General features: G+C 38.6%; 1 long non-coding RNA gene across 1 annotated transcript; it reads left to right on the top strand.

Moving 5' to 3' along the window:
- Positions 1-5804: 5804 nt before the first annotated feature.
- Positions 5805-21569, top strand: LOC133274312 (uncharacterized). Its single transcript, XR_009745104.1, has 3 exons — positions 5805-5932; positions 16725-16889; positions 20029-21569. It is a non-coding gene; the product is annotated as an uncharacterized LOC133274312 (long non-coding RNA).
- The last annotated feature ends 490 nt before the right edge of the window (positions 21570-22059 follow it).

Raw genomic sequence — 22059 nt, forward strand, 5'->3', positions numbered from 1 at the left:
CTAAATGGAGATGAACAAGTCCAACCAGGGATTAAGCAAAATCCAGCAGAACATCCAGTGATTGCTTCTGAACTACACAGTGTTCTAAAAATTTGAGCTTCCTTATTGAAAAGTGCTAGGAATGTTTCCAGATCAGCTAACATCCTGGTTACTACATTTTCTAACTAACAATGTTAGTTTGCTCTTTCAATGTTCTCTGAAGTCAGAAACTTTAACTTGTTATTTAAGCATTGCAAAGTACTGTCAATTAAATAAAATATCATCAAAATGTCCTGTTTCATCAAGTTCAAGCTTTCTTATGAGATTGGGAGTTATTAGGGTTTCAACCAAAATCAGGTTTTTGTGATAACTTTGGCATGAGGAAAAAGGCCATTAGTGCTGCTGCCTCTCACTCCATTATGTCCAGTATAACTGCTATACTGTTTATAATCTATTACTGTGTCCTGCATGTTTCTACAACATTTTTTAGCTAATTTGTATTTCCTGTACATATTTCCTGCTTCAGCCAGAGGTGTTTCTTTGAGTATCTAACACTTTTTGATTCATCTATACCCTCCTGACCCCATTGTTTGGTGTGGATTCCAGTGGATATTCCACAGCTATAGTGTCAAAGAGAAGACACAATCTTACACTAGTGTTTGTATTTCAACAAACTTTCATCAGCAAGGCTTTTTAGGTCAATGTATTCAAGATTACTTCTGATATGAAAGAAATCACCATAAAATTATATATAGGGCATAAAGAATTGCAAAAGTGAAAAGAAATTCTCTCAAGTGGGCATTTAACAGGCATCAGTAAGAGGCAAAGGATCCACATCATCTTCCAGTTTGGAATACAGAATCACATTGATCAAATCCATTTCCAAGGGAAAATAAAAGATAAAGTTTATTGTTAGAGGGAGAAATAAGCTTTCAGCATGTTCTTCGGGAATAAAACCCCAAATCTGCCATCTTTCACATAGATTTTGTGAATAAGAAGTAAAAAAAACCAAAACAAAACACAAAGGCAACAGCAATATGATAGTTCCCCCCTCAAACACACAATAAAAAGTAAAATAGATGACAAAGCACTACTAGAACAGAGGACATTCCCTGTAGGCAGTGGACTGTAGCGTCCAAGCAGGATTTCAGCTGCTGGTTTCCAAGCAGAATGTTGAGACTATATGAATCTAGACTGTACAATTAACCTAGTCAAGATGAAAGCAGAAATTCAATTGTAAGATAGAATCTCAGAAAAGGAAGGAGAATTAAAATATAACAGTTCTTAGAAAAAACAGCAACTGAAAAATTCTTAGTCCAACTGAACACATACAAACATATAACCAGCATCCTAAATACAATGGCAAAATAAAGCAGTTCAGATTTGCCAGACTGGAAGGAAGAGATAAGAGTCTTTCTCCTGTTTGCATGACAAACAAGAGAGTGCGCAAGTAGCATCAATATTTGTAAGAACTTGTGAGTATTTTTTAGTACAATAGTGAAAAGTCATTAACTTCTCAAACAGGTCAAGGACAATGCCTTCCTAATGAAAAGTAGTGTGGGGCAAGACACAATCAAGAGCAAATCTAAGAAATGTGGCTGATGCGATTCTGATTCTGACTGGAAAATGCCGGGGTGTGACTGAAGATCGAAACCAGCCTGTGCCACAAGCTTCTGGGCTGAGAGACAACTGACAAAAAGCCCACATCTCTTCAAGAAGGAACTAGTATTATTTCTTCAGATTGCTCAGAAGTCCACCCTCTTTCTTACTGTATATTTTTAAACTTTATATGATGCCTCTACGCTTAACAAGATCATTCCAGAAGTATCCAGTTGCAAATGCTGAGTGACAGTGCAAGAACAGTGCTTTGGCTAGAGATGAGAAAGTGAAAATTAAAAAAAGAAAGATCTTCCTTGTTCACATTTGTTAATATTTTCATTAACAAAAAGCAGCAGCACAATTTGCTTTTACTTATGATGCCATACTGAGATTAGTGAGGAATAATAAAACTGCAACAAACCACAAAATATTTCTTAATCCTACAAGTTCCTTAAATTTTACTCCACCTGCTTGTTCCCTTCAAAATTCCTATCCGGAATATATGTTATATTCTTCAGCTGGAAAAAAAGTTATCTTCCATTAATTAGGTGACCAGCTGTACAACACAAAAGTTGGCTACTGAGCCATCAGGACAAACAGCAGATCAGACATGCTCCCAGGTAATTATCCAGGCAAATACTGAAAAATGTCAAAACCATGTGAAGAAATCAAGATCAGCTTGTAAGTGATTTGCTAAACAGCAGGGAAGAGCAATTCACTATAAACACTGATGTCTTTCTTCTGACATCAGCATTACCGCTCTGCTGAGCTCTACCATGTGTTCGGGACCTTGTGAGAGGAGTCAGAAAGAAGGAAATCTTGGTAAGCTTTTAATACAGTTTATTTACAGCATACACCGTATGAGGAAGAAAGCAAAAGACCTGCTGCTTGTAACGATCCCTTTGCAGAGGGCCCCAAAAGAGACAATTATGTTTGGAATTCCCTCATGTTGAGCTTGCCCATACAGTCAGAGAAGGAGCCTGGGTGAGTTCATTGAAACTGTGATAGCTGGTGATGTAAAGTATGCAAAAATGACAGTCTCAAAAGTTGTAATTTTTTTTTCACTGACATATATTGTTTAAGGAACTCCAATATGGTTCTTATGGCAATGGAAGTGCAGCTATATAAAGCTGCAATGCCTAAATAGTTTTCTTCTGCTCTTATTTTCTTGTGGTCTAAAAAGTGACTAAATAGCAGAATCAATGAACAGCAGGCAAGCAGTTAACACCATAAACAAACATAATATTCATCTCTATTTTTGGCCACAATAAAGGGTCAATAAACTGGCCATGAAAAAGCAGTTACTGTGATTTTTGTGTATGTCTTTTTCTATAGCAACTCTGTCAAAGCATTAATGAAGACAAGCAATGAGTTTATAGGTCAAGGCACTCTAGCAATCTGAAAACTTAAAACAGTCCTGGAAGAAGATGACACAAGAGACATTTTAAATTAATAAAATGTTTTACCACCATATTCATCCAATTTAGTTCTGTTATCCTATATCCTCCATAAAAGCAATTTGCCCACAGTACAATATGACGTTACCGGTACAGAGCATGGGCAGTGGATGGCTTTATCCCCATCCCCCATTGAATTCTATAGGAAAGCTGACAATAGGTAACATGCTGATAGGAAGATCTTGCAGGGCATACTGAGGAGTGAATAATGAAAAGTTCCTGCAGGAGGCACCTTCCAATAATGAAATCCATAGAGCGGAAATCCTCTTCAGTGATGAGAAGAAACTTCAAAGATACCTCCCCATAAAGAGTGTGAATAATTTCACAGAATCTCATCTGCAGGTGCAGATAACGCTTGCTATCAGTACTGAAGATGACAAAAAAAACCCAAACCCAACCAAACCTTACACACACCTGATATTGCTTCTTTTTCTGAAGGTCCTATTTTTAATTTTTAACTCTATCCATCTGCAGGAATTCATTGCTGTACTTTTTTCAGACTTATCTGTTGCTGTGTACGGTTTTGTCAGGAAACATGGCTGAATGTTATTAGGCATCTGTCCAGGCTGCAGTGTGTGCACTGGCTGAGCCATTTTAACATGAGTTTAAAAGCTCATAATTATTATTTCATACAAATACTAGTTATTTTACAGAGTAAGGTGAAAATACTCCTGTCTGATGTGAGCTGTTTTCCTAGAAGGATTCTGGAAAAAAAAAAAGAAGAAAAAAAAAGATGCATACTTCTTTCTCAAGGATTATAATACAGACAGGAGAACTATAGCAAAACTTTGATATGTGTGGTTGAAACTAGAATTGTATCTTTTAAGTAGATTTAATCCCAAAGTTTCATTAAAAAAAAATGAAAATAGGTCATATGAAAACTTATATTCAGTTTGGAAAGATAGACCCAAGAAACTTGCACCAAAAAAAAAAAACCCCACAAAAATTATTTCAAATAAGCATGACTTAAATCAGTCTGTGCTGCAATTTGACATATTATATGGTAATTTATGGGCTGTATAAAATAAATTTGACTCCAAACCCATGCTGAATACAGAGTTACCACTAAATTTTTAAACAAGTCTGAACACAAAATACTGGACAATTTTTCCTTTCTCTCACTTATCTTTAAATGTTCTTTTTTAATGCTATGCAGGTAGATAGAGACATAGGATAGTCAAAGAAATAAAACCCTCTCACTGATTTTTAATAGCTATTGTTATTGATGAAGTAATTGATTTTAAATAAACATGATCAGCTATGGTCTTTCTTGTTCCAGAAACATCACTACTTCTCATGGGGGTCATATTTAAGCGGGGAAAAAATAAAATCATTTTCATGCACTACAGTTCTATTCCTCAAACCGTTATCTTCTGCAGCTTACTTTATTTGTTGAACCAGATATTTCAGAGTGCCAAACAGTGGACAACATCTTTGTGAATAGAGGAGGTTTCTTCTCCCACTTTCTACTCTGCACTAACATTTACATTATGTGGATGGAATGGGGAGAGCCAGGGATAATACATCAAAAAGAAAGGTAAATAATTACAACTAAAAAGCTCTTGAATCTAGTAGTCAAAGGCATATGAAGGCCCAGTGGCTGGCAGTTGAAACAAGGTTCAGCTTGGGATTTTTAACAGCAAACACAACTGGCCACATCTAACTCAACTACGGGTTTCTGGTTTAATGCAGAAAAGACTGGCTGAAACTGTACTGTGTGAGTTATGCTGGACGTCAGACATGCTGTCCAGAACAGACTCTTCTGGAAAGGAAATTTATGAAAATAGTAGCAGAAATACATATTGCAGTGAGTCTCTCAAGCATTTATTTAGGACTTGGGTTCAATACCTCAAATGTAATGTATTTTTCCCCCTCAGATTCCTAAAGCCATTTATATCAGACCAGCTTCTCATGACTGCTTACATTTATAGCTTGTCTGCCTTGTTGTCAGTGGTCACATTTTTAGGCTTTGCATTGCATTTTAAATCCCCTGAATCATTTCATGTTCATGTTTACCATTCTTTTCCTTCTTTTATGAGATTTTTCCATGAACCTGAAATTAAAAACATCCTTTCCTTCTCTCTGCTGAAAAGTCACAACCACAAGTCATCCATCACAGCTCCAATATGTCCCTTAAAATTTTCTCTGATCCCTTACAGAAGAGGCACTTCCAAGCACAAAGTTCAAGCTCCATTTCTCCCTATTTCTTAGGGGAGCTGAAAAGAAATTGCCTTTCTTCCAAATACTTAATTTCCACTTTTTCCTTCAAATTCTGGATAGAAAATGAATTCAATGAAAAATCAGTCTTTTCACTCCCTGGCACCTCAAGCACTTGCAGTTCCTCTTCTGGGTTTTTGAGCAGTTTTTAAGTCGGAAGGGATAGAGATGAGAGGGAACAGGCTGTGCTACAGTTTTGTCCATCATTTGTCTCCCTCTCGCATAGTTGACCTGTTTCAAGCTTCAGAAACTCACCAGTTCCTTCCCTTTGTTCCTGAAAATAAAGAAATAACCCATGAACAGAGTAGAACAAAAGAGTATCAGACAGTATGGACAGAAACACAGTATAGCAGCCTTTACTCTAAAGATCTCAGCCCATTGAGCTCTATTGTGTACTACAGGCTCAAGGCGCTGATGCTAGGGATACAGCTAATATCACCCTGCATTTTACTCTGAATTCTGAACAGTCTCAAACCTCACTGAGATTTCCATCTAAAGCATCAGTCTTTCCACATGTGATAAACTGTCTTCTTACAGCTTTCCACAGGTAGGAATGGGCTAGCTCTGCCATGCTATTATATATGTGTGTGATACCTGGACAGCCGTGCCATACTAGGGGATCTCAGCAAGGCAAGTGTTCCTGGCACATCAGTACTGCTGTGGCACTCACATCCAGGATGGTGAGTACATGAGTAAGGTTTGCAGTTGACTCTGTTGGTTTCTACATTAGTTATTAGTTTAAGAAAAGACACATTACAGGGGGGAAAAATAATGTGATGTGTAGGAGCTGGCAGTAGGGATTTTTCCCAAATGTTTGGGAGGATCCCGTTTCTCACAGATGGTGCTGCCAAGAAACAGCTTACTTTTCTTTCAGAAAATAAGGATTGTTAGCAATAATCTTCTGCTTAAAGTATTTCCCCAGTGCAAATGTTAACCCTACTGTAAACCAAGAAACCCTTATTCAAAGATATTTATTATTTCAAGTAAGAAAAGAAAGCAGAAGCCCAACAGGTGGAAGTTAAATGATTCATCTAACAGGAACAGAGATAACTACAAAACTACTTTGCAAAAGACCTTGAAGTAGTGGAAGGGAGGAGAAAGAGCAGGCTCCTTCCCAAGCAGAAGGTCTATTACCTATCACCCTCAGCTGAAATGTTGAGAAATTTTTAAATTTGTATGTGAACATGATCAAACCCTGACCCTTTGGAAAGAAGACAATATAATATTAGCACCTTTACTTTCACAGACCCATACATGGTTGTGTCATGCCTATGCTGTTCTGTTTGTTGTTCTTTCATATTCCCTCTCTTTTTATTTGAGAGGCAGAAAAAGTTTCCTTACCTTAAGAAAAGATCAGGCTGGATGGTGAGTCACACACTTTAATTCTTCTGGCTTCTATTCAGTACATTATTAAACAAGGAATGTAAATATCTGTATATAGCTGGGGGGAAAAGTCCTCTGCTGCAACTACTGAACAGAGCGGCTGACAGTGAAACCCATGCAGGGCAGGCATTGTACAGGCCCTGGCTTTAGGAATAGGAGGGAGGCAGACACTCAGTGGAGCCTGCTACCACGGGGTTAAAAGAACAAAGCAGGTTTCCTACTGAAACTGACAGTGATCACTCCTAGTGAAGGAAAGTCAAAAATCAGAGCAGCATGTAGCTAAGCATGTGCTTAACTACAAAAGCTAATTCAGAATCCCCTGATGCTGCCAAAATTATGAGGACAAAGAATTTGGCTTAAAGACACTTTTTCTCTACTTTGTAACTCCAAGGTGGTGTAGAGCACAAACCTGCTAGATAAACATAGAAGCCTGCAGGGTGATTGTCATAGCGATATCTGATAACAATTGGTAGCAGAGATGAACTTGAGTTAGAAGCTATGAATCCCCAGTCAAACGTCCTGAAAATTCAGCAATGTGTGTTTGGGAGTGAAGGTTTGGGTTGGATTTCTCCCTCATGAGCAGAGAGAATGTACTAATTCTCAGTCCAACTCCATATTTTTCTTTGTTTTGGTTGTTATGATAGTCATGGCTACTGCTGCAAAATTAGGCCATTAAAAAAAGAGGCAAGCAGCCCAATCCAAATGGTTCCCATTTGAGCTAAATTCCTTGGGTTCAGCAATAAACAGAGAGGTACGTATTTAGGGCATGTGTTTCCTACTTATTTCGGCCCTTGACTAGTTTTGGATGTTACAGCTACTTGACAGATGAAATTTCCTTCCTAGGGAAAAAGGCTGATATTTTCAAAACTATTTTCATCCCAAGTTGGCATTTTCAGAGACCAGTATGCTTAGAAAAAAATCAGTTTAGAAATGTCAAAATATTTTTTTTATAAATCAAACCCAAATATTCAATGTTTCCCAGCCTTTTTTTAAGCTTGCTCCCACATGAGCTGGTGTGTATTCTTAGGCTGGAGTCATGCTGCTTTTCTAGGGAGAGGCAGGAGAATTATGCTTACATTTACACCTGCAGACTACAGTCAGCATCTCATCAGAACTTGAGCTGATGGATGACTGCTCAGAAACAAGAATCAGTTGAGGAGACTTGCACTTGTGCAATGGGACATATTGCTGAATATGCTAAGGACTGGCCAAGATGAATACCCTGACTGGTCCAGTGCTGGTAGATCTTCACAATTTAAAGACAGTATTGGATCCAAAAAGCAACCTAGCTGTATTATCATGGCACAGAACCCACAAATGCTTCACTCCACTTCTCAGCCAAACAATGTAAAAGTTCCTTGAGTCTTTCATCTGCTGCTGTAAAGCTTCTGTGATACACAAGACAAATCATGACAAAAAAGTTAGCAGCTGGTCCACCTGACCATAGAACTACTAATACAGGTTGTCTCAGCACTCAGAGAACTAAAGAGTGGGAATTGAATGGTCTCTCAGGATACACAAAAATGTGGGATGCTATTATTTGGGGAGAAAAAAGGAAAAATATTTCGATCCTGCTTCCAGAAGAATTAACAGGTTTTTTCTACAGGTTTCACACTTTCTCTTTAGCCTGAGCTGTGCTTAGAGGTACATTAACCTCGATATCTTGAGGAAAACATGAAAAATGGCCTTTTCTTGCTGATTGCCCACCTTTTAAAAATATTGTGGAAGTGCAGTATTCTCATAATACCATTTTAATGAGAGAGAAGTGTAGCTTTATTAAATTAAAATTTATTAAATTATGCTTAGAACTTGTTCACTTTGTTGACTCACATTATGGAAGCGATTCTTGTAGGATTGTTTATATGTTCCAGAGCATTCATAACTCACTGAGTTCTGCTATCTACAAGTGTTTAATTGCAGACTCTTTGTTTCATGTGAAAAAATGTTTGCCAGCAGTCTTTTGGCAGAGTAAGGAATGAATTTTGTAGAGGAAAACCAAGTTGTTCATTATGAGCGGCAGCAGAAATGGGGAAAAGAACTTCCCCAGGGTTCCTTGAAGATTCCAGTTGCTACATTCTGGCATGATTTGGTCTTTGGAAGTGTGCTATATTTTGCATTGACTTTTGTTTTTTTTCTCCCATTTCTACAGCTGTAAGTGTACCTACATTTGAGAATAGCATGTGAAAATTAAACCCACAAGACACCATTACACAAGAAGTGAGCTCAAATTTTGCCCAGAAAGGGAGAGAGCATCTTTTCTTTGAAAAGAATATTTCTTTGTGCTTTTTGTCAATATGAACACAGATCACCAATATGCTGCTAAGCTGAGGCTGCCTGTACATCTCACAGGTCAAAAAATATGTCCAGTATTACTGAATCCCTGAACTGACTATTTTGAACATTTTAACTGACTAGAGGATGGAGGGTTCTTTACTTCCATGTTTCTAAACTGATTCTTTTCTTTGTAGATTTCTATGACAAATGGTGTCCAAGGCCAGGTTGAACAAAGCTTTGGGTGACATTGTTTAGTGGTTCAGTGGGAGGTGCCCCTGCTCATTGCAGGGGGATTGGAACTAGATGTTCTTAAGGTCCTTTCCAACCCTAGCTATTCTATGATTCTATGATTCAGCTGTGAAATGCTGAATTTATCTGATAGAGCTCTTTTAAAGCTAAATCTGAAGATTTGGGTTGAAAAAGAAGATTTATTTATTTTTTTATTTATTTAGGAAAATGTCGTTATCTTGACTCCTGGGAGGTTTCTTGTGGATACCTTATCTCCCTTCTGTCTGTATGTGGTTTGAGATTCATGGTTGCAGCTGCTAAGCAAAGCAGTTTACGTTGAATGTCCACTCCTGAAGCAAAATGTCTGTTATTCTTTACTGCTGGGGTTTGAGATCCTGCACTGGGCCTGTACACAATATGGCAACCTCAGTCTCCTCTACCTGAGACGCTGCTGCCTCACCTCAGTGAAAGAATGTGTGCATCCCTTTGTTGGTACATATTAGATGTACCGAAATATGTGCAGACTTATTTGGAGATTGATGTCTCACCTCTGTGCAGAAGACAGGATACACAATTGAAACCGGCAGGACTTAAAGTAGAAAAAATATGGAGTTATTTCAACGTTTATTAACTGGGGACTAGATGAGCAAGTCTGTCGTACTCCGCTGTCCTCTGACAGCTGGGTGCTCACAGTGTTCTTAGCTGAACTGAAACCCTTGGGCAGCCACCAGCCATAGGGCTGTGGGCAGCATGTGCCAGGGGAGCGCGGGGGCTGAGGGAGACAGCTTCCTGCCCCTGGCAGAAATGCAGGAAAGTTCTTCAAAACAGTAAGTTACACAGTTTCGCACCTGAGGTTGGAAGTGACATTTTCAGGCACTCAGCAGCCAACCAACAAGAAGGACAAGGGTCAGGTATGAGAGGGCAAGGGTGAGTTATTCCCCTCTGATGGCTCTTGTTGCAGGCTTGGTCCACTCCCCTCTGGGTTCTGGCTGTGCTCCGAGGTACCTTGAGGTACTTGAGTCCATGCAGTGTGAACTCATTTGTTGTCATTTCCACTTCTGGGAAAAAAAGAGTCATAATAAGAGACCGGTAAATGTGCAGGATTCATACAGCACAGACTCTAACAAAACAGACATGTTGCAGTGTTATCATATCCAGGAAAACAGCAGCAGAGAGCATAACTTTAAAATACCACCCAGAAACTCTTGTTTGGAAAGGACAACTCATAACATCAAAGCCTAAATATAGTTGCCAAACCATACTTTAATTTACTGCCAAGGCACCAGATTTATACCCTTAATAGCAATGATCCACTAGGCAACATGGTGACTGCTACAGCAAAATGGATATAGATTTATTTCAGAGAGGTCAGGAAAGAGCCCTACACATATTAATACTTGGTGAGAAAGTTTGGAGAGTGTGTCATATGAAATTAGTCTTGGGCTAGTTTCTTAATAGATAAGCATCATAGGAAGAAAACAACAGAATCAATAGAACAGCTACCTATCCTAAGGAAAAATATGAACATTTAAAATATTTAGATGAATAATTTCAGACAAAAATCAATGAGAAATAAACATCTCATAGAAATGGGCTTTCAGAATGGTAAAATTACAGCACAAGATATATAACCGTACACAATAAAGCAAAGGGAATGCACTGGTTTCCACCTTGCTTTTTCAGACTCTCCTCATCCATACTCATTTATACGTCAGTGTATGTGGAGCAACTTCCTCCTATGACAGAATCGTAGAATGATTTGGGTTGGAAGGGACCTTGAAGGTCACCTAGTCCCAATCCCCTGCTACAGGCAGGGACACCCTCCACTAGTCCAGGTTGCTTCAAGCCCCATCCAACCTGGCCTTGAACATTTCCAGAGATGGGGCAGCCAGAGCTCCTCAGGGCAGCCTGTGCCAGTGTCTCACCACCCTTGTAGTAAAAAACCTTATTCCTAATATGTAATCTAAAGCTACCTTCTTTCATTTTAAAGCCATTGCCATTTGTCCTATCACTACTGGCTCATATAAAATAATATATGTAGCACATATTTTGGATACACACACATTGGTGTGTGCATGCGTATGTCAAGTGCACATATACATGTACCCACAAAGACATGGCATTTATAATATGTACATACACAGGCAAAAATCCTCCTGAACCACACTGAGAGGACGTGGATTGGTTTTGCTGTTTAATATCTTACTATCTGGATTCATGGGGTAATAGCAAGAATATGTAATTTTGAAACTCAGATTAGTCCTCTAAGGCAAGTGCTTTTTCTCTTGGTATCTTTTGGGTAATGTTTGTAAATGTCCATGTATACTACTAGGAACTAAATACACGTGAGCTCAGGGAAGCAGTCTATTTTAGGTGTACTTCAAAATGTTTATACTGATCAGCAGGACCTAAAGCAGAGCTTACCTTTTTTTCCTTTGACTTCTTTTACTATGATACAAGGTGTTAAATAACCATTTTTACTTTGTGATAACCCAAAAGGGTATTTCATAGCATAAAGGTGAAGTCAGATGGTTTAGGATTCGATGGGTATTATTGACTTTAAAGTGGGAGCAAAATATCCTGTGTAGAGAATTTGTTAAAATGTCTCCTTTATTTATGCAGTCTGTACGTGTTCACTCACAGGACATAGGATTCCGATTTCTGAAGATCAGGAAGGAGAGGGTGGTAATTGTTACTCTTATTCCTAATCAGAAATGACAGTGTTTGCAGATTTAATAGTGCTAACAAACTAAAGAATAATTTTTTGCTTTCAAATATTTCTATATCTGAGCTCAAAAAGAAATAGTTATATTTTAAACCTTTTTCAGCTCATGAACACAGACTTTAAGGAGACTTATTTCAGTCATATTACAATTTTCTGATCCTAGAAAATCTTATAAATCCCTAAACACATCCCTAAACAATAAAAATTTATGTATTTGATAATGCAGAAAAGTCCAAATTTAAGGAGAAACAGTTAAAATGTATGTATACGGGGCTAATTGGTTTCAACAGTTACATGGCAGAGAATAACAAGGTGCTGGGCTGGTTGCAAGGGCACCTGCAACTTGTTTCTAGCACAACCATGACTTAATATGTTAGCGATGGCAGTCCTTCAGCACTCTTTGTCACTGCTTTCCTTGTCTCTTTCGCTGCCCCATCAGGCTGTAAGTATCTGAAGAAAGGCACCTCACTTCCTGTGCAGGATGCGGGTGAGGGGTGGTGTGGTTGTGAGTCACACTTCCATACTTACAATGCTCACACTAGCAGTGATAATGGCTTATACCTGTCTTCAGTGAAAATCTGACAGAAAACTAAGAACTTTGCCCAGACTCTTCTCTGAAAGGGAGATAACAATGAGTCTATTTTAACACACTTGTTGAACCCCAATTTGGAGGTCTTCAGACATAATGTCTGATTGATGTATTTATACACCATTGGATGCAAATTGTTGCAAAATGAATCTTTTCTTATTGGAATTCTTTTGCTGATGAGGTAAGTTTGTGGTATCTGAGCTGTGATGTGGTTTTGGCTGGGCATTTCTTTAATCTGGAGCAATTCCACCTAATTATTATACATATGTGACTGTGCAGTCACTGACAGAGGCCCTTAAACATGAACATGGATGAGTTCCACCAGCATGGAATCACAGCTGCCCTTAGTGCAGCATGCAAAATTTCTTGATGGTATGGCATTGAATAACTTCCTGAAAACCTTAAGAGTGCTGAGGTTTGAATGAAATGGAATGGCCAGCAATTCATATACAACACAGGCTGAATAGGCTGCTTCTAACTGCATCAGAAACTTTTGCTCATAGATCTATCATTTCATTTGAGAACTTAAAGTGCTAAAAAGTGGCACGACTAAAAAGGCAATGCAGCAATAAAAATTCCAGTTTGACTCTAGGGATAGCTTCAGAGACATTGTGGTCTGAATTTTCTCCATTATTTGAAAGTTGCCAAAGAAGAATTTTCTTTATTCTGGACTGGCTTTGGGAAATCTATTAAGATTTTTAATTGCATTCAAAAATATTCCTATGTTTTGAAACCTAGTCTGCAGGAAGTTTAACCACCCTTTCATTAAGGTCTCTGAGTATGGCTGAGACTTGTGTATTAGCAAGGTGCTTTGCTTGTCTGTGCCCAATAAAAATATGAGGAATAATGCCAGTTTGGGGAATGAATAGAGCAGAAGGGGGGAGCACAAGTTACGAGCTGCTTTGGTCTTCATACTCAGGAAGTACTTACCAACTTCCATTGCCTCATCCCATCTCTTCCATTAGAAGGCCTTTATAAATTATAGGAATACGTGGCCCTTAGCAAATAACTTCACAACAGAGAGCAACCAAATTGGAACGAAGCAGAACAGGAAACTCCCTTCTGTTCCTGTGGGTAGTTCTAAACTGCTAGTTCTTTTTTTCTTTCAGATCAGGATGAAAGACGAAAATCTCAATAATTTCACAAATTGAAAAATCTGAAAAATGTGTGTGCTGAGTGCAGATGAAGCATTTAATTTCAATAATTTTGCAATATCTTGTTACAATGCTGATCTTTCTTTCTTTAATCTTTTATTGTCTAAATTTACAAAGATTTCACAGATTTTAATTTTGTAAAACGTTCCAGCTTAAAGGAAACAAAAGTTCTAATTCAAGTAGCCAAAAGAGGACTATTTAAAAAATTTCTTATTAAAAAAAAAATAACTAAGGAGAAATGGGAAAGAAAGCCTTTTCTTAGCCATTAGTCTGTGTCATAACTCAGATCAGTAACAAATGCTAGATATTTCAGTATAATGGCTCTTCAGTGACTAACTCTTTTATTCTTATCTGATTGACTGCAGCGGCATTTGGATCAGGTCTAGTAAGATGGTTCTCCTACCTGTGCCCATACTAGCTCATATGCTGGTAAGTCGGTTGAGCACCAAGGAGAAATATTTATTTTTTTTACCCAAGAACTGTGGAGCAGATCACAAATGAGGGTATCCTTTGGCAATAAAAATTTTCCCTTACAGTCAGTTTCATGATTAAGCCAACGCCAGTGCTTTGTACCTCCACCTGTCTCTGAGTCAGCTAGGGTTTCCTCTGCTTTCCCTCCAAATGGGATGCCAATCCCTTGCCTGGACTTCAGAGGCACAAGTGTTGCGCCCACATTTGTGAATTGTTTAGCTTTTGCAATCTTGGCAGCTGCCTGAGCTCTGGCAAGATTTTTCCTAAATGAGAGAGAGAATGAAGTGGGCAATCCACTTTTCATGCTGTTCATGGGGTTTTTATTCTAAAAATTTGAGTATGGAAAATCTCATCATAACTTCTGTAATTTGTTTAGAAATTTGGCTAACAATAATGCTAACTTTGTTCATTAACAAAAGTACTGAGACATTTTAGAGTTTAATTCCTCAGAATTCTAAATGCCAGATATGAGAGGTACACATGTGGGCCAAATTTTCACATTCAGTTTGTGCTGTACATGCAAGTCCAACAACTTCACAAGCATATCTAATTGGTAGTTTTGTACCTGTGAGTTATGCTGCTATAAGAGACAGTTCTCACATTTACTATATATATATATTTGCTTATCTCATAGCTGCATTTTGCAGCCAGGTCTCTCTACTGAGATATGTATTTGATTTTTGCCAAATATTCTTCTAGAACCAATCTGAATATGAACAACATGAAAAGGTGCCACCTGTACAAGTGTCATGCCAGGCCAGGCAGTGTGCTTCCCACCAAATCACAGTGGGACAGAATCTGTGTGACTCAGAGGCAGCGAAAGGACCTCTCCACCAAATGGTCAGCTTGCCAGGGAGGAGGGCTATTAGGGCCAGTGAGCTCTCCACCGTCTTATTCAATGGATAATAGATCTGTGATTTCTGTCCCTACAGCATCAATCTCCCCATAGGAACCAAATTCTATACCTGGTTATCATTGGTTAAGTAACAGCAAGTTATCCAGAAACTTTGAGGCACAGTGCTGCTAATATAGCTGATGGGCATGTCGGTAAACAAGTCAACCCTGAAACAGAGAGGAGTATACACGTTCCCAATGTGTGTGTGCACAAACTTTAAACTGACTCCTCTCATGCCTTACTGATGAGCAACATATTCTGGCCATTCTTCTCCCATGCAGGCTTAGCATGGCTGATTTGTGTACTTAGCACTGAAACCTACACTTTTCCCAGGACCCATGAGGTCAGATTGCCCATAACCTACTGCTCCTTTGATGGCTCTCATCCTGCTTTCAATTGATGTGGCAGTGCATGAATACATATGACCAAAAGCTTGATATAAAATCCATTTGTCTAAACACATTTATGTTTGATAGCCTGAACAATTACTAATCCTGATTGGAAATATAAGTCATTGTGTTTACAGTGTCCTGTCACAGCATCCCCGTCAGCTCCCCTGAGGCCAAATTCTCTGGCAATGCACACAGTGTTCGTTTTTTTTTCTGCACACAGTACCGTGCCTAATTGAAATCCCAGTGAGGAAACCTCTTGTTCTGTATGCTAACCAGTGTGGATGATCCCCAGGAATTTTCCTGGTCTGCCAGAATATATCCATTAAGACAGGACACAGACCCTGCACCACTGTGTACAGTAATTTCCATGCTCCCACATACAATTCAAAAATGCCATGGCGCACACGTATCTCATCCTCAGTGAGCACAATATGCATCCTTCCTGTCAGGGCATGAGCTCACACACTAGCCAGCACCTGGGGAAAGCCCTGAAGGAACTGGAGCCTCCCTTAATCTACAGAGAGAGAGGAAAGCTCCAGAGCAGCAGCAGGCCTGCTCTTTGCTTTAAAAAAAACTGTTCATCCATCCTCACTTCCCTCTAATCTCTGAATTCTTAAGACTCTCCTCCACCACTGCCAATGAAATACCAAGTTCAAGATTGTCAGATGACCGGTATATGCCTAGGCAGTCACATCCGAAACCCAGTACAGCAGGTACCAATCACCCTTTGTCTTGCTGGCCTGCACACCTCGTACGGCTATTCACCCAATGCTATTTTGTCAGTTATTCTACACAGCTACCATGTGCCTGCCTGTGCACAGCCCAGTGAAAGACAGAGACTAGCCTGGGCAATGGTACCAGTTACTGCTGTGGCATGGCTAGTCCCTGCTAGCTACAAAGGATTCCCAGAGCTGCCTGTCGCCATGGCTCCTCTCTCTGCCTGTGGCATCAAGACACAATGCTGCAATGTGGTAGGGGAACCCAATGGTGAGTATCCTCACAGAAACCCACAGATATGTCTCTCTCCCAGGCCAAGAAATGGCTAAGAGAGCCACGGGAAGCAGCTCAGACACACATAGCTCAGCTGCTGTGGAATACCATGCTTTGGTTTCTGGCTCCAGATATCCCAGGGCTGTTGAACATTTCCATGGTCTGATGGGATGGAAGGCTTCTAGGCAGCCATGGGAAATGTGGAGCTGCAAACATTAGTCTTCAGGGGCTGGCACTAAGGGTTTGCTCTTTGCACACGAATGAGGGAAGAAAAGATACTTACTTCACCTGTTATGGCTTTTTCTATTTTTATTTTTTCTGATTCTCACCAGAAACACGTGTCTGTTCTTGACTTGCGTTTTGTCTCCCAGCACAGTGCCCTGGGAAGGACCTTGGCTCCCACATTCTCACACATGCATGCACACCACAGGGCTCTCTCCTCCCAGTTTCCCAGCAGACTGAACTGTGCCGCACCACGGTGCTGATCGCCAGGATTTCTGGACCAAGTCCCTAGCTCCCTCCAGGGAGAAAATATGGTGAGTGGCAAGGCATGAATTATGCAGTCAAGTCAGGCAGGGCTGCTACTAGAAAACTCTTGCTAGGTGAGTGAGAGGAGGAGGATAGAGGAGAAATGGAGAGGAGATACTGCTGAAGGCACACCAGGTAGAATTCAGCATAGACACCCCTGGGAAACAGCAGGGATGATTTATGGTCTGCAAGGTAGACTGAAGCAGGGTGTTTCTCTATTCTCTGTTGCACTTACAGGGATAATTATCGGGAACACTCTACCAGGGAATTACAGTAATGAGTAACATGAATACTGCTTTTGAATGTTCAATTTTGTAGGAGAATCCTCAGCCTGACTACATCATTGTCACTTCATTTTGACTTTAGTGGGTTATTCCATTTTCCATCAGATGAAAACATTGCCCTACATAAAGAAATAACATTTACTGTTTTGGTTTGGGGTTTTTATGCTGAATGAATTAGAAACCCACCGTAATATTATAAACAATATTCTAGTCCTAGCAGCTAAAATTCCTGAATTTTAATCCAAAAGGGACTACGATAACCATTTAGTCAGACCTCCTGCCTGAAAATTACACAAACTGAATGCAGGAACACTGTACCTCGGGGTATATATTCCTATATTTCCTATTTCAGTGACACAGAATTGAGAACATGGGAAATTAGTTGCACAGCAAAAGTCAAATGTTCTGTCACTTGATAACCTTGTATTTCACCTACACTCTATTGCAGTGCCACATTTCCTTTGCTTACAATGAATTTAGAAGGATATAACCTGCAATAAAAAACACAGTTCTGGAGAGTTCAGAAAACACTTTAGTCAAAGAGTAAGTTAAGTTTTCCTAAAGTCTGAATGAATACATCTACAGACGTTTTGTTGTGGGTTTCTTTCAATATTCATTGTATACTCATCTGCTAATTTTACTTACATTTTCCCAAAAAAATCTGAAAATCATTAAGTAAATTCCCAAAAGGTAATAATGAATCAATCAGAAGCACAAGTATTCTTTGGATTCTCCCAGTTATTTTTAAAGATGAGTGTTGAAAAAGAGTTAAAATTTTCTATCCAGAAGCCTACAATATGTAAATTATTATTATTAGCTAAAACTGCACACTAAATAAAATCAGACAATTTTAAGCTGAATTTATAGTGAGGTAGAAGATTCATTTGATTTGGGAGGTTTTGTGGGTTTTTTTTGTTTTTTGGAAGTTTTGGTGTTTGTTTTTTTTCAGTTATGAAATGAGATAATCTGCTTGGTGAACTGATTCAGTGATGGACTTGCTCCCGAAAGTCATTTGTAAGTGAAAGGAGTAATGAGAACATAATAGCTAATCCCTCAAAAGTTCAGCTGGATTAAAAACAATTTGAATTCTTTTTTGGAACAAAAAATAAAGCCATTTGCAGATGGTCTTCATTAGAAATACCGGTGGCAAGAATTATTTCACAGCTCCAAAGTGTGTCTAGCCAATATTCCTTAGGCCTTAATATTTCCAGTATCAGAGATGAATGTTCTCTTTGTAGTCATGTGCTTGCATTAAAGAAAGCTACTTACCAAACACACATACAGATATGATAAACATATAAAACACACACACTATTTCATTAATGCGATATATATTAAAAGATGTTCACATATTCATATCACAAGAAAAAAAGTGTGATGCACTTGATGCTGAGAAACATTCTGGTTCAGACTAATTTTTCTTTTCTTTGAATCTGCAACTCAGAAGGTCGACAACTTATTTTATACTATATTGATAATGTAAATTATACATTACTACTGCAAAACCAGTTTCCTGCTATGGACAAAATGGATGTAACCCTAGAGAACATACCAGCCTCGATGTCACCCCACTGCCTTCACTTAGCTACAGTACCACACACAGGCAGGTAGTTAGATATATAGTTATCCAACCTGCATATATTATCTGATTGGCATGTTCACTTGCTCCCTGACTGCCATAAATGAGTGGCTGTGCAGGTGCCATTAGCACATGCATCTTTTTCTGAATGCACCATTGTAGGAGTAGCTGAAAAGCTGTTTGTACTACACAGTCAGAAAGTTGGCAGCAGTGCCGGGTGAAAAATGGTAAGTATGTTTCAAGAAAAATTCAAAAAACTTCATGTTTACTCTACATTTTTTAACATCTCAATGAGAAATTCAAAAAACCTGAAGACATTGAAACCAAATCTTTTTCAGGTTCTACTGTAACAATTATTGCTTTTTCTTCTTGCTTTTCATCCTTTGTCCTCACATTTTCTTCTGCTATTTTCATTTCTTGCCCTTTTTTTTTTTTAATGATCAAGTAGAAGGTAATGAAGATAAAGGAACAGAAGAAATGAGAGGGAGGATGAAACAATACCTGAGAAGCTGTAGCACTTTTTGCAGGTTAGTTTAATAGCAAGGCCTTTGTATACCTGTACTAGGTAATAAATGTGCTTGTAGGTGAAGCTCAACAATATACAAGGTAGTTTATATCTGCCCTATTTGATAGAAAACTGTTTGGCTTGCACCCCAGGTGTCCATTCTGCTAGCTACAGATTTTGTCCCTATCCTTTTGATCTCTTAAAAATGGAATTGTGCTTCTTAGGCAATACTGTAAAAGTTACTGCCTCCTTTTGCTTGTGGTTCGGGGTGCGTACAATTTATGAAGTGAATCAGCAAATACATTTGCTTCATGCATCTGTATAACACTTTTGAAAACCTGGCAAGATACAGCTTTGAGTTAGCAAGGAAAAGAAACAAAACTTTAATGGTCACAAATTTGGGCTTAAGCTGCTCCTCCATTTCAAGCTTCATTTGTTTGCTTTCCACTTAGCAGATGCTGGAAGCACTCTTCAATAGGAAACAAATAAAACCATATTACCTGTCCCACTCCGAATCAGAGGCCAAATCTTTCTGTTAGCTATCTCAACATTCATGAATTAAAAAAGCAGCTCAAGCTCAATTTCCATGTCATAAAAAAAAAACAACTAGAAGAGGAATAATAAAAGCTTTGTTAGGCAGTTTGTAGGCATGTGACTTGTAAAATCTTCATCATTATAAAAAAATCATTGTTTGCAATCTGAAGTGCAGTGCCTACCTCTGCAAATTTGGTGAATACCAATATGAAATTTAATGCTGACGTACATCTATTTTATTGTAGGTTAAAATTTTAGGTCTCATGGCAGGGCAGCTGTGAAGAGGAAACTTACAGAGTTGTGGGTATAGAAATAGTTATCTGAGAAAAGCAACCGTATTCTCCTGGCACCACATGGCACATTTATCTCTATAGACTTGAAAGTTATCCTGCTCTAAACTGTGAAGGCCTCCTACACAATGTTCATAAATAAAAGCAGATTTTGAATCCCTGCCTTTACTTCCAAATCCCAAGGTAAAAATTGACTGGAATATATTGGAACAGATCTTCAGGTTTGGACAAAATGCTAGTCTTAGGTCATCACCATGCCTTTCAAGCACTCAAAAAGCCCCTACTGTAATATGTTATTTTGTTACTGGGCCATGCAAATCTTGCCTAAATTTTGAGTGCATGAGCTGCCAGCAAGGAGCTGTATGGTTGCAAGCACAAGGCATTTCAATGCAATACAAGTGAAACTTGTCCCTCTATTTCACTTCAGATCAGATGATTAGAAAAATTGGCTTAATGTGCCAAGACAAAAACAGATAAGCCAAAGTACTCTTTTGTTTTTCCAGAGAGAGTTTCATACAGTTCATATATAAATAGAGAATCCAGAGCAGTAATCAACACAATCACTGGGATGTTAACAGTGATATATTAAAGCAGTGTGACAGCCAAGGGACAGAGCACACATCTTACTCACTCTCTCCAGCCATGAAATCAGTAACTCAGATCATTTGTCTAAATCATCTAATACTACTTTGGAGTGAATCAGCTCACCGAGGTTTAAGGACATCCCAAGCAGATTTGTTCATATAATAGGGAAAAAACAAAACAAAAATAACAACTGCTTTATTTGAAAGCCAGGAGGGCCAAGGCAGATTTAGTTCAGTTAAAGCAATATTTGACTCCAGTTCAAGTTGGGCAGGAGTTCAGCCAGAAGTTATCATATGATTGGGTTTTGGGGATTCTATTTTTTTGGAAGTCTGTGTGAAATGATCTAGTAGTGATCTCAGTCCAAATTCCAATCCATAAGTGCCTCTGTTCCTTGCAAACCCCACAATTTGCACCACTGTTAAGAGTCTCAGAATAGAAGTCAAGAGCTAGAACCCGTAGTCTGCTTGGGGTCTGCTCTTCACATATGAAATAAGGAGATGGGAGACATGAAATGACACCATTATCTTTGCTGTCTTGACAATCCTCTAAGGAGAAAAAACAGTTGCTGAGAAAAAATAAACAATTTTTTTAAAAAAGTAACAACTACACCAACTACTGCATTCATAATTTAATCCTTGTCTTGACTTTTTTTCTTAATTTTAGCATAAGGTAAAGATGACAGTAGGATCTCAACAAACACTTCCTCACACTGTCACACTATTATTGAGTCTGGTTAAGAGTCAGCAGGATTTACACAGTAAAGATGAATCAACATACTTTGACTTATTTTTAAGCCTTTTGAAGACCGTGTATCCTAAAGTTTGCTCTAAGTTAACTTTTAACTCATTTGCCTTCTAGGACGTGTAAAATAAAAATATCAACAAATACAATGATTAAGTCGAAAATACAATGAAAAAAGCTGATGTATTTCAAATATATGAAGTTATCCAATTTTAAGGAATGTCTTTTACATCTTGTACATTCTAAACTTCACTGCAACCAATGAAAGATATTTAGTCTGTATCTAAAGTAAATATCCCATGGAACAGCACATCTTCAAAGTAAAGGAAAATCTTTCACTGATCTCTCACTCTCAATGCAGCCTTGAACCACTGCACCATTTGCCCAGTCCTTGTAGGGTTTTTAGACAGTGCTTCTCAGAGCACTGTAATTAATGACATTTTCTCAGCCTATTGCTGCTGGTCTCCTCAAAAAATAAACTATATTCCTAAAAGTATATCAGGACAATTCAGAATTTAAGAACACTTGCAAAACAAAGTCCAGTAGGCTAGGGAGTAATGCAAAATGCATGAAGTTATTGGATATTTTCGATGTCAACACCAGCCATAACATACTAATAATTATTATATACCATTTCCGCATCTGCTTGTTGAATTTGCT

The sequence above is a fragment of the Pezoporus flaviventris genome, unplaced genomic scaffold, assembly GCF_033815535.1.
Source record: "Pezoporus flaviventris isolate CSIRO_AGI_PZ_B2104156 unplaced genomic scaffold, CSIRO_AGI_Pfla_v1 ptg000036l, whole genome shotgun sequence".
In the NCBI taxonomy this organism is placed as follows: Eukaryota; Metazoa; Chordata; class Aves; order Psittaciformes; family Psittacidae; genus Pezoporus; species Pezoporus flaviventris.